The sequence below is a fragment of the Spodoptera frugiperda genome, chromosome 3 (assembly GCF_023101765.2).
Source record: "Spodoptera frugiperda isolate SF20-4 chromosome 3, AGI-APGP_CSIRO_Sfru_2.0, whole genome shotgun sequence".
NCBI lineage: Eukaryota > Metazoa > Arthropoda > Insecta > Lepidoptera > Noctuidae > Spodoptera > Spodoptera frugiperda.
This window is the reverse complement of record NC_064214.1, coordinates 717867-731506: the sequence shown is the minus strand read 5'-3', so window position 1 is coordinate 731506 and position 13640 is coordinate 717867. Positions and strand designations below refer to the sequence as shown.

General features: G+C 33.1%; 1 protein-coding gene across 1 annotated transcript in view; it reads left to right on the top strand.

Moving 5' to 3' along the window:
• Positions 1-311: 311 nt before the first annotated feature.
• The window catches only part of LOC118274017 (gonadotropin-releasing hormone receptor), a 116618-nt gene continuing 103289 nt past the window's right edge, over positions 312-13640 (top strand). The window contains exon 1 of the mRNA XM_050707815.1: positions 312-539. The gene's annotated coding sequence lies outside the window, so the exon portion shown is untranslated. The remainder of the gene's footprint in view (positions 540-13640) is intronic.

The window sequence follows — 13640 nt, the reverse complement described above, 5'->3', positions numbered from 1 at the left end:
TAAAGGCGCGTAATATCTGAATTCAAATAAGATTTATTTGATGACAGTTGTAATTATCCATAACAACATTATCAATCTTATGAATAACAAATAAATAATATTTTAATAAAACATTCCGATAATTGTTGAAACTTAATTCTGTGGAAAATGATTCACCGATCTATTATCGAATTTATTTTGAAGAGGCTTTAGCAACACTTGTTCAATGAAAGCATGTATAGTTTATAGACTACGGCAGCTGTTATAACAATCCATTGCCATGCAGAGTGGAAGGCGAATGAAAATTTTCAGTGTTGTACGTAAAGGGACGTTGTTCAGCCAGTCTAAACCGAGGTATCGTCCCGACGCGTCGTACGGACGCTTCCCCGCGCGAACGTACCGCGAACGAAAGTTTGTGTATGCTCTCCTTTAATAAAAAATAATCTTATTTATAAACAATTCTTGTTGTTCGAACAAGTGATAAATATTTCACTAATTATGTTTGTTAAAATACGTTGGTTGGACTGAAGTTTTTTTTTTCTGATTGGAGTTTAATAAACGTAAGTTTTTTTTTTCATGTTAATATCTTTTAATATTTATCTTGGCGGATTATTTATTGATAATTAATAATTTTATGATTTGATTAATTAATTCATTCATTTTATACATCGAAAAAAAATACTTTAGTTTCGTTTAATATACAGTAGTAGTTTTTATACGGCAGTTACAATTATTTTTTGAACTGCTAGTAATTCATAACTATCGGTCGATAAACGCATAAAAAGGTATCAACCTTTTTATGCGTTTATCGACCTCAATGTAACGTAATATCACTGTCATTATATTAATTAAAAATGTTCCTGTCAACTTTCTTTTATAGCAAGGTTCCCTTCCATTAGAAACTTCATGTTCCTTTTAATTAAAACTTTTGGGATAAATATGATGTGAATATGAAGTGTCATTATTTTCCTTGTGAACCTTAAATTTAAATTAATAAGGCTTATTTTCACAATTCACTTAAAATTATTCATGAATTTAAAAGACAAATTACGTCATAAAATCATATTACATTTTTATTTGGCGGAAAGCGGCAATAAAACCAATCGTAAATGAATGAAATTTAAAGTATCACTAGAGATATTATATTAAATTAAAATATTGCTAGCTTCTTGACTACATCCGAATGTAATATCTCATGGTAATTTAGTCTTTATTGAGTGGCAGTAATTGTTAAAATTGGGCGTGTTTTCTTTGTCGTCCCATTATTGGAATAGGTGTACAATAGTTGTGACGAAATTGTTCGGCTTCCGTGTTGCTATTTGCTGGGCCCCATTTCGGCCCTTTCATTCGTTACGGCCCGCATCCGACGAATCTTAACAACACAATATAATCAAACATTTGTAGGGACCGTGATTTGCTTACGGATAACTACTACTTGTGTCGTCAAAGAACGTATAGTTAGATTAGAACGTGAACATTTTATGCAAACTATTCAAAATTAAATGTTTTGTGATTTAGGTATAAGTGTTGATTTAAAATATGCAAATCATAAAAGAAATATTCAATTCAAATCCACATATGTACCTATAAAGCAATGATTGGTGAAGAACATTATCAATGTTCTCAAATATCCAATGCAATTAATGACTATGAAAATTTTCTTTGTGGAAAATCTAAATAATTGCACAAAGGCAAGCATAATGAGATATACGTTGTTGTTCTCCTATTAGACATCATTCTATAATTGATTCATTTTTGACTTAGTTACAATAGTATTACGTTCGCCTTATGTATCACTATTTAATTGTATCGTGTACATTAAAGATTAAATAAACAAATGAATTAATTAACTAAAATAGCACAAAGGACCTATTACTGGCATGTTTCAATTAAAAATTGTAGCACGAAAATATACTTATACACTAAAACTTAATTATTATAAGTCTTAAAACTAAAAAATGTGACTGATGTAAAATGTTTTACATTGTAAATGTGCAATGTGCACCTCTGCCAATTTTGCAAAAGTAATAGTTAAGACATACATTTTTCGTCATATTTACCTTGTTATAGTAGCAATAAATTTTTTCAACTATTAAACAAAATGCGTTTCTAGTTTATTGTCTAGTATTTTTCTTACAAAGAAGTAGAAAGACAAAAAGAGTTAGCTCCGGTCTCAAAGTTAATTGCGTGTTGGACGTCAAACGTGAACAGTTCGAGGCGTTTCTTCAAAACAAGTTTTCTTAGTATCTTCCCTTTTATTATCATACGAAGGATTTTCCAGAACTTTCTCTTTAATAAAAACAGTACCGGTAAACTATGGCAACTTTACCGGGCCCTTGGCAACTTTACCATACTATAGGTATTCGGTATAAACTCATTTATCTAAAAATCTACCCACTAGAATTCTGTTTTGTAATAGAAGTATTTTTTAGACATTAAAAGGAAATATTTACTATATTTTGCGTAGACGTAAGACTGCTATTATGCCAGTAATGGCCGTCACAATGTATGCGTGAAAATGAGCTAAAAGTTAGTTGTTCCTAAATTGTGCTTACAGAGCCTTAACTATTTGTTACAGGTGAGTGAAATTTTGATCTTGTATGTATATTATAGTTGGGATTACTGTTGTAATGTCAGCAATTGCTTTTTCTTTAATTTATTGATAATAATCGCTTCGGTAATGTCGACACAGGTTAGGTAAAGTTGCCACGGCCTGCTTTGTGGCAACTTTACCTACAGTTAGGGTTGGCAATAAATGTTTTTTTCTTGTTTGTGTGTATGTAACCATTTTCGAATACCTAAATTTCACAGCATAATAGTGAATATCCTGGATGATAAGATATAATGTATTTAATAATACCTCTTGTTTTACAGCCAAAATGGCTCCCATGAAACAAAACCGCAGAAAACTCGGAGCTAGACACTATAAAAAATATACGGAAGTGATGTTATAATTAGCTATGGAGATAGTGAAGTCATAAAATTAAAAAGTCAAGGATTAAACATTATTTTGTAGCCTTTTTTACAATTTTAAACATAAATACTTAAAATTTTAGAACTTAATTTAGTTTAAAAGGGAATAATATTTATGTTAGAAATTTGTGCGTTTTTTTTACTTTAGGTTTAAGGTTTATTAATTTTTTTTTTAAATATACATGTCATAAAAAAGTTCCTCCTTTTTTGACAACCCCGAGCGTAACAAATTATTTGTATGTAAATTACGATGAAACCCGTGGCAACTTTCCCTAATGTCTGTGTAGCCGTTATCTTTATAGATTTCCTCATATTGTTTGCATTATAATACGAAGAGGTCCTAGATGAAGCCCTCTGTACCTCAACAACTCTTTAATATGCAATACACGATGAATACGGCGCGTAGGTAAAGTTGCCAAAAATTTGGTATCTTTACCCATGTCGTTTTTTCTTTACTACGGCTAAAATAAGTGTTTGTATTTAATGACAATTACGGTAAAGTGAGCCAGATAGACTACAATTCTAAATATATAGTTTTGGTTTCTATGCGTCTTATGGTTAAAAATATATTTCGTGTTTTGTTCTAAAATATGGTAAAGTTGCCATGTTTTACGGTAGTGAACTTGTAATGTAGGTGGTATATTTCGAAAAGAGTTTTCCTGGATCAAATAAAGTTTTATTTTCAAAGTTTTTTGTGTGAAGCATGAAATTTTGTCCAGAATGTAACTACTCGTATAATTATTCTAAACTAACTACTAACGCGTGGTTTCATCCAGTATTTGGCTACTATTAATCGTAGCGTAATGTTTTCTAGCATAGGCTATAATAGAGCGTTTCTCGCTAAAATGACCATCTTACACAAAAATAATTATTCAATTCAAACCTGTAATTCCAGAGATTACCACGATGAAGCTAACAAATTTATCATCTTTATAGTACTAATAGTATAGATTAACAACGAAATTAATAATAGCATAAAGCAGTTGCAGATGTAAAGTGCTATAAACCATTCCTCTGCTTTCCCATTCTGTAAATGACAGGCATTGTTGTGTTATGCTAATCGAATGTTTGCGTGCTGTTACGGGTTAAATGCTTAGTGGTTCATTTAAAAAAATATAGCATTACATATAAAAATATATGTAGTTTGTTCAATAAAAGTGACATAAACTAGAATAAAGTTTTATTATTAACTAAAAAACACAGTTTACTCACGTAAATATCTGGAGAATCAGTAGGTTGCGCGATGTCGCCGCGGCTGCGTACGGTGCTCATGATGAAGAGTTCCTCTGTGACTCGAAACTAGTTGATTTGTTCCTCCAGATAATTACGTGAGTGACCATGATTTTTGGTTAATTTAGTTCGTCTCATGATTCAAAAAATATATATATTCTTTTCTCACATTTTCTCTTAATATAATTAGTGATATCAGGTATCCTATCACATTGTATAAAATAAATAATTAAACCATCTGCCTACCTCTTCAGTGATTAAAAGGTGTGACCTTCAGTAATGTTATGTAATATAATATTTTGTGACATTATTTTCCAAAACAGGTACGTTTATTCAGCAGACGAATTTTAATCTCAAGCAAAACATGGCCTGAATGTCAATGTGTGTACATATGAAACTTCTCAAATCATTCCTTGACAACACAATATGAATGGAATTTTCTTACTGAAATCCGCTGCCTGACTAGTTAATTAATACTACCAAGAAAAAGTCTTGATTTCGATCCCATTCAATTTTGGTCTCGTATAACCAACTCTTGTATGACCTTTAATGTGATACAGCATCGAATATCGGTCGCCTATCTTATATTTCACGAATGGCGACAATTTTTAGCGTCACGTTTACAAAATTTTTGAATAGGACCTTGAGATGCGTAGTGTCTAGATTTTAGACAAAAAAAGTTTTCAAGGTTTTATTCATACAATACTTCGTTTTTCTAAATTTTAAATTTTAAACTGTGATGTTAGTAATCATTACTAACATCATCATCAACAGCTCGTAGCAGCCCACGTCTGGAGTGTAGGCCTCCTGTATATAAGAGGCATTTGCTATAGATTTTCATTCCATTTTATCATAAGAAATTGGAAATCGATATTCATCTACAACCGTTAAAGATCGTATTCATGACACATAAATCAGCTGATATTATTGTATGTGATCGATATAATACGCGGCTTCGCTCTCACAATAAAACATACTTATCTTCACATCTTTTACCCCAAGGGATAAGCGAACGTCTAGATTTTCAAGCGTCATCACACTTCACACTAAAACTACAAAATGTGAAAGTTATTTTGTTCGTTTAGATGGTTATCCGTCAATCACGGTGAAACTACTGAACGAATTTTGATGTTTGGTATACAAACATAGAGGTATGCGCTGACTTGTGCGATAGGATACTTTTTATGCCATGGGACGCATCATTGGCAGTCGCAGGGCTGCTGCAGGGCTGCCAATGATGTGTTGATCTTGGTCAGATACATAAATTGGTCTTGGTATGCGTAAATTTGTGGAGAAAAATTGGTAGGTTACAATACAAATAGCTTATTACCACGCTTATTAGCTAACATTTTAGTACCCATCTGTTCGTGTACCAAAACTCATTAGTATTATCAGATGGATTTTTTCTTTGCTAACAGATAAATTAGATTTCGTTGTTTTTGTGATGCTAGAAACAAAACGCCCGTTTCAGTTTTTTTTTTGGCTACCAAACAAACGTTTGTAATTTCACAACCATTTTAGACAAAGCTCAGGCCACGAGCGTAGTTTTCGTGCCAGAAATCTAATAAAGGAACTAAAAGTTTGAAGCTACAGGAAACTTCTTGGACCTTAGTTGTTCAACAATAGTCACTGAATGGAATTGGGGTTGTTTGTAAAGACTTTACATTACAATAATAAATTTTAGTTATTATTTTTTATCATTTATCTTTAAGGGTTAAATTTTTACCTAGCGGGTTAGGTTGGAAAGACCTTCCTTTAAAAATCGCCCCGTTTTTTTTCAGTAAGAGTCTGACACTCCCTCTCGCCTCGCCCAGGACGGGAGAAGTCATTGGAAGATTTTCCCCCCTTAAAAAAGGTTCAATTTGTACACTGTCATAAATAAATTATTGAGTTAATTTGGTATACCAAATTTATTCATTTATTTTATTAACAAGAAAAGGAATTATACGTTTGGACTTTATTAGATAAGTAATTATTGGTACATTAAGCACGAATACTATTAATCTTGGCATTTGTAGTTAATGCCCCATTCATGTGTTTGACAGTTAATTAGCGGGATCTGGGCCTAAGAGAAACCCTAAAGTTAGTCTGGACTTAAACGTAGTTGACCGTCAATTTCAAGATTAAACGTGATAGTTGTCATGATGTGAGGAACTTGTGAATTAGTTTCATCCCAGTTTAAAACTTAATGTATACCAAACTACGTACTTAGTATCTACGTAACATCTTTAAATGAAATAGGCAAATGGGGGACTTTAACAGCTATTTATTAATAGTACGCTTTCATATTTCTGCTGGTGTCATCACCGATTTAACATGTACCTAGAAAATTAATAAAATTCATTCATAGGCAAGCAGATGTAATGTGTTTCATTTTATTCTAGGAGTTCGATTGGAGCTACGAGTTCAGGAACTTAGCATCAGTTTAAAATCTATTTCTTTTTTCTTAAAACGCAGGTTCGTAATTTAGTACATGTGTATAGCCTAAAATATGCTATTAATACCTTCAAAACGTGGGAGTATTCTATCTACTACATTAAGACAAGAGGCAATGTATTAACGTCTTTAAATTTAAGTCATTTCAGATGCCTATTCAGCTAAAATATTCAGCATAATATGAATTTGACAATTTAGTCCTACGTTTAGGCATATTACATACATCGGGATGTACAAGTTATGGAATAATAAGTGACGCAGAAAAGTAGGTGGAAGACATTCAAGTATGTTTATATTACACCCACTTTTCCCCAGTGTAACGTTTTATAGCAAAATAGGCATTATGTTAGTATCAAAAGCATATATTTCTGAATGGTAGCTCTTTAACGATAGGTACCATCGAATCGCAGAAATATAGTTTAAAAATTTATTTTCACTTCTGAATTCCTAGTCGTTCTGGTTGCTAATTTGATTTTAATGTTTCTTCTGGTAATTTCATTATATCTCTTTGATTCATCAAATGATGCTAAATTTCTCTTTTCTTGAAATTCGTGGCGTTGTTTTTGGTATCCATTTATATTATAGAACAATAAACGATCATTTAGACTTCATTTATTTCAAGAAAGCTCCATAATAGTCATGTCTATCATAGTCGTTATTATGTAACTCGATACTTCTATTTCGAATTCTATTATGACACAATTTGTTACCTTCATTTTCCACGAACTTTTATTTAGGGTATATCTTTCAAACATTTTTCTTGAACTTTAAAACCCAAAGTGGTAAATTTCCCCGTGATATTTCCGTTCGTTGCTTGTTCTCTAAGTGTCAGAATGATTGCTACTTTATTTTATATCCTGTACTCCTTTTTATGGTTTCATTCGTTAGAAACGTTTTGAGCTCTCAAACTCTTGGTTTCTTATAGAACACTCTACTAAACTAGTCTAGAATATTTCTTATGAAAGCCAGTTAATTTTTAATTTCGATAAATTTCTAGAAAACTTGCTGTCGGTAGGTAGGTACTTATTTTGTTTATTTTGATATTTTTACGCTGCACCGTTTAGGTTTCAATACTAGTACTACGAATTGTATTTTTAATTGAAATTTGTTGATGGTAGTAGGATTTCTGGTGGTAGTAAGTATATTTTTTTCTATTAATGAACTTACAAAAGGGTGATGTTATCATTGTGTATTTCATTTGTATCATCATCATCAACAGCCTGTTGGTGGTCATTGCTGACCAAAGCATCTCACATGGAGAAAGGATCGAGAAAAGTATTATTGAGTTTTTCTGTAATTCAATTTAACCGGATCTACAAATTTTATTCCATTTCGTCAATGGGTTCGCCCTCTAAGACAATGAGATTACCTACCCCTATAATTTTTATTGTGTTCAGAAATTCGAAATCCAATCTTTGAGGATTTACTAAGTGTTTGTCGTATTTTCTATGACTTTTAGCATTTCTCTTAGAAATATTTGCTAAAGCTAAGCATTGTGTGTCAATAAATACTTTACGGTGGACATTCTTTTTATTTTCTTATTAAACGGTTTTTTTTAGCTTGACCCGTTTGTTTCTTTGACTTAATCTTGATTATCATACAATGTAAGCTCATAAAAGCCGTTTAAATACAAAATATTTTTATGTATAACTTGTTATAAAAGCAAAGAAAATAAAACAGATAAACATTTATGGATATTAATTCGGTAACTTGTAGAAGTTTTGTTTGACTTAAAATTTTACTACATTTTTATTACCCAACTACATTTATTGATAAAATTCTTTAGAATATTTCTTTCTTTTTTGGTTTGCATAGTTTTGATAAACATATAAACTCTAATACATGCCATATGGTTTAGGGCAGCAACCACAAAGTACTTTATAGGCGTTTATGTTCATAGAAGACGGATCTACGCAACGATGGCTCAATTTAAAATTAGACATACAATTTTAAGGTGTAAACATATAAGAAGAGAGCTACTTTCAGCAATGAAGATGATAAACTTAATAACAAACAAATTGCACCTTAAAATGCAGTTGGTAAAGGTGATATTTGGATCACAAATAATAATGTATTACAGTATTCTTACAGACAATAAGGTATGTACAAATGGACTTACACCTACATATTTGCTACTTAAAAATATAAATAAAGTAAAACAATAGTATGTGACGCACATAAATTCAAGGATACGTGTATGTATAGTTTCCATACTGAAGTAAATTATGTTTATATAATCAAAAATTTTTTTTTTTTAATTCAAATTTTTATATGAACGGATTAATTGGTTTTGGTGATGTAACAGACATACCTTACGTTTGAACTTTCTATTTTTAGTGTTCGTTTAATGTGAAAAGAAAGTGGTATATACTACATATTTATCCTATCTTCCTAGTGTATTTTTTTAAGGGAGAAAATTAGTTTAAACTGTGGAAGAGTCATGCTTCGGCACAAGTGGTTTGACTCGACCGTAGTGATACCACGGTCTCATAGAAAACCGACGTGAAACAATGTGTTTCGTCATGTGAGTGAGGTTACCGGAAGCCCAATTACCTTCTCCACAATCTCCCTATTCCCCGAATCCTCAACAATCCTCTAATTCATATTCTTCTAAAGGCCGGCAATGCATTCGTAACGCCTCTGGTGTTTCGGGTGGCCATGGGTGGCGTCGATTGCTTACCATCAAGTGAACAGTCTGATCGTTTACCGGCTTATCCTAATAACTAAAACTACACACTACTAATACAATTTCAGTGTACATTAACGCTTTTCAGTTGCTAGAGTAACTAAATTACATTAATTTGTAACTTAAAACCTCTAATAAAACACGTCCGTAGAAAAATGCATTAGTGCAATGTAATTAACACCAGACAGCTTTGAAATCATCCCTTTTCAGTTCGCATTTCACGAGAAAAAGTATGAAAGCGGCTACTTAGGATTCATTCATGAAAATTCCATGAGATATATTCATATAATAAATTATATGAGTTTCTATCTAACATAATTTGCTTGCTAATTCATTCGGTGTTGGATCCGTGCAAACGTATTTATGTGAAGAAGAACTTTTATGAAAGAACTCGCTAGGGGACCGTACCATGTTTGCTTGGGTACTACGTCCGAACGACCCAAATCGAATGGCCCATGGGTCGTTCGGACGTAAACAAAAATCAGCTACGTCCGAATGGCCCACTCAAGGAAAAAAAGAAGGAAAACAAATGATTAGTTAAAATAAATGAAAAATTATTAGAAAGTACATTCGCAAACATTATATTAACATAAAAAAAAAAATATTATTAATATTTTTAATATATTGCGTTCGTAAAAAAAAAAAAAAAAATCTTTGACATGTTTATTTATCATTTCTTTGACGCTTATGGATAGTATTACACTTTTGTATTGCGTTCTGGTATTTTGTATTACGTTATACTGCAACAATAAAAAAAAAAATCTCGCCATTTTGATTTATTATTTGGTTATATATAGTGTCACTCTACATTAAATACCTTTCTAACGACTGACCTTGCAAAAATCACAGTGTTTTGGTGCTAAGACCCAGGCTTATTGCTTACTTGGCTGTAAACAACACACCACTTACAAAATTATCATTATCAAAAACCGGGTGTTATATACCTACGTTACGGAAATTGCTGTGGCTCTGAATCCTAACAAGGAGTCACATATAGGCCAAGATAGGTTTCTTGTATGTCAACTTAACCTACTAGCTCCTAACCTAACTACCTACTAACTGTTAACTTAAATGTAATTATTCATTAATTTAGTTTCATGTAATAATAATTCTCCCTAGTGAAACGTGTATTCAAAATAATTAGTATAGAACGTACGTCCTATTACGAATACTAAATGCAGACTAAAGTGTATGCAAACATCTTCCTTTTAACAGTAGTGGCTTTTATTCAAAATGACTGAGTAAAGTTTATTCTAAATGTACAGTTAATTAATGTTCTACATTTGTAAGTTAGTTTTGTTTTCTGTTGCTTTTAACCAAAATGGGACAAAAAATACAAGAAAACAATTTGATCTCTTTTTACATCAAAATTAAATATATTTTAGACAAACGAATATGAATCCATGATATTACTAAGGAATTTCAATTCACAGCTCATTCTGTTCTGCTGTTCAAATAAAATTTACAATGCAAAGTTTTACAATCGATAGAGCTGCAGTTACCTAGGTTAATTGTTACAAATGAACGGATTTCTATTAGTTCAGATTGAATAAACTCCATTTAACTTGATCATAGTATTAAGTTGTTTCATTATCGTAGTTGGATATTTATATTGCTCTAGTTTTAGAATAGTTCTCATAAAATGAAATAAGATTGTTTTTCATTGGAATTATATCAATTAAAAACATTTAATATACATAAAATAAATCGTTTCAAAACTACAGTGATGTACGTAAGTACGTGCTAAATTTTACCTAGCTTATATAAATTGTATGGCAGTAATAGATTACTAACGAAAGCAAACTAACGCTGCTCTAGAGTGTGTTAATATTTAATTTTCTTCTGAATTTACGTTAAGTAAGTGGCAAGGCCCAAACTATTAGGACTAAGGCCAGAGAGATTAACAAAGGTAACATTTAACTAATTATTGAATAAGTTCACGTCTATCCGTAAGGTAAACAGACGACCTGAATAAGGTCGTAGGGAGCTGCTGGAGCCAGATCGCTTAAAACTGGCCAATCTGGAAGTAAATGGGGAAGGCCTATATTCAGTAGTGGACGTCAAGTGGTTGATATGATGATAATAATATAATAAGTTGATTATCATCATCACCCTATGTTCGTCCACTGCTGGACATAGGCCTCTCCACACCACTAAGCTCGAACTTCAGTTCTGCTCTTCCTACCACTGCCAGCCACCTAGTGGATATCTTCACTCCACCTAGCTGGAGGGTGCCTTATACTTTTTTTTTAAGGGGGAAAACCATCCAATGGCTTCTTTCGCCTTGGGCAAGGCGAGAGCGAGTTTCAGATTCTAAATGACTAAAAAATACCCCGTTCATACTCCCGCTTTTCGAGCTGGAGCCCCAGTAAGCCCGCTAGGTTTTTACCTAGATATCTCCACTTAAGAACTCGTCTTCCCCAAAGATTCAACTTCAACAAAGATCGGCCCATTGCCAGTTCAGCTTATTAAACTATGGGCTATATTAATAACTTTAATTCTTTGTCGGATCATTTCAGAGTTCATTATATGTAATGGGTGTCCCAATAAGAACGCAAGATTTAAATTTGGCGGCATTCGAAGTATCATTGTTTGACATTTGAACACGTGTGTTATTTTTTTGTTAGTATAAGGTACGAGGTTAGTAAAAATGGAGCGCTACACGATTAAAAATGAGCCAGGTCAAGCGCAAAACGTCAATCATGGTGTTCGGTATCGTAAAATGATAACCAGTCTTTTCGTACCTCGAATTGAAGAAATGGATTTGGAGGGCATGTGGTTATAACAAGATAGCGCCACATGTCATACAGCCAGAGAAACAATTGAATTGCTGCATCAGTCATGTCCCGGTCGTGTTATTTCACGTTTTGGAGACCAGAATTGGCCGCCTAGATCATGTAATTTATCACTATTAGACTTTTTTCTTTGGGGTTTCTTAAAGTCGATGGTTTATGCGAATAAGCCGACGACGACTCAAGCCTTAAAAAGGAAATTGGACGCTGTATTAATGAAATACCGCAGCATTTATGCAAAAAGGTCATTGAAAGTTTCATTGAAAGATCGCGTATGTTTCAGCAAACCAGCAGCAGCCATCTGCCCGATGTATTGTTCCATAGATAACCTCATCCTCTCTACTTTACTATATAATAAAGCTTTCACGATTTTTTTAAATATCTGCGTTTTATTTAAAATTTAAATCTTGCGTTCTTGTTGGGACACCCGATATATTGAACTATAATCATGTAGAGTTTTATTAACAGTACATAAAGTTATACACACCTATTCGCACTATTATTGAAACAGGTGTTTACTGTATCCAATCAGTTTACCCCAACTAACGGCCCGAATTGATTGTAATAGCAGTCGTTAGTGTCTACGTTGTAATACCTTTCAGGTAAATGGTATAGGTACAGGTAACTGGAGCGGTGAAATGAAAAAAAAATATATTTATTTCAAGACTGGGTGGGGCCCAGTAGAACTAATGCCCTATCCGGAGTTACAGAAGATCTAGCGGGTTACTGGAGCTCTGGCTTGAAGCAGGTGTGGGAACAGGGTAGTTTTTAATCAGTAACTGTCGTACATAGAAACATCTAGTGATTACTTAAACCCTTAGCAACGATTTTGTACCGAAAAGAATTTCTAAGAACTGGGTTAAGTAACCAGTAAATGATTCTGTGTATAGCGGTAGGAGTATCTGACACTCTCACTCACCTCACCAAAAAACAAAAGTTTTTGAGAAATCCCACCAGCTTTATAATATGATCGTAATAATTAAATTTAATAGGAAGTTTATATTCGAAGTTTTCCAGGCAGCTGAAGTATTAAGTTTCGAGCTTAACTTCAGCCTTTAACCTGCGGCTAAACTGCAGACTGTATAAGACATCGTTCTTACCAGTAAAATTAAGGCCACCATGAGCTCATGTCCTCCATAGCTGACTAAAGTGTGGGAGAGCCATGCTTCGGCACGAATGGGCCGGCTCGACCGGAGTGATACCACGGCCTCACAGAAAACCGACGTGAAACAACGCTTGCGTTATTATTTCGTTGTGTGAGTGAGGTTACCGGTGGCCCAATTCCCCCCTTCCCAATCTTCCCCATCCCCATTCCCGAACAACAACCCATAAATTCCTAACTCCCAAAAAGCCGGTAACGCACTTGTAAAGCCTCTGGTGTTTCAAGTGTCCATGGGCGGCGGCGATTGCTTACCATCAGGTAATACGTCTGCTCGGTTTCATAAAAAAAAGTATCATGATCAGCCCGTATTTTATTTTTATTTACCAATACCTTTTTACCATATCCATACTTAATAAAAATTCTAAATTTAACTAAATTTGTA